Source organism: Corvus brachyrhynchos, unplaced genomic scaffold, assembly GCF_000691975.1.
Source record: "Corvus brachyrhynchos isolate BGI_N302 unplaced genomic scaffold, ASM69197v1 scaffold340, whole genome shotgun sequence".
Lineage (NCBI taxonomy): Eukaryota > Metazoa > Chordata > Aves > Passeriformes > Corvidae > Corvus > Corvus brachyrhynchos.
In genome coordinates this window covers 1,411,073-1,411,548 of record NW_008235987.1, presented here as the reverse complement: position 1 = coordinate 1,411,548, position 476 = coordinate 1,411,073, and the positions used below count along the sequence as shown (strand labels likewise).

General features: G+C 59.2%; 1 protein-coding gene across 4 annotated transcripts in view; it reads right to left on the bottom strand.

Moving 5' to 3' along the window:
- The window catches only part of SLC39A11 (solute carrier family 39 member 11), a 71,794-nt gene that overhangs the window by 16,929 nt on the left and 54,389 nt on the right, over nt 1-476 (bottom strand). The gene's annotated exons all lie outside the window — the stretch shown is intronic.

The window sequence follows — 476 nt, the reverse complement described above, 5'->3', positions numbered from 1 at the left end:
TGCCAGGGATCCAGGGGCAGCCACAGCTTCTCTGGGCACCCTGTGCCAGGGCCCGCCCACCCTCACAGCCAGGAATTTCTCCCTAAAATCCCATCTAATCCTGTTCTCCTTAGGAACGAGGTGACTGAGCCATGGCAGCAGGTGTGAATTCCAAGGAGGAGGAGAAAAGCTCGGAAGGTGCCGTTTGCAAGGCGGCCACCAAGAGGTGCCAGCAGCTCTTCCAAAGCCTCGGCAGCTCCTCCAGCTCCACTCCAGATTTATCCCTTTCTCCCATTTCTCCACCCCAGTTCCAGCTCTGCCGGGGGCCGTGGGTGCTGTCATCACCTGGGCTGTGCTCCTGCTTGGAGGAGCAGGAGACATCCTGAAAGTCCCAAATCCCAGAGTTTGGAGGAGCTGGATGATCCCCCCGAGTTCACAGCAGTCCCGGAGAGCAGCACAGAAGGGTTTTCCTGGGAGCACTGCCAGGACTGGAGCAG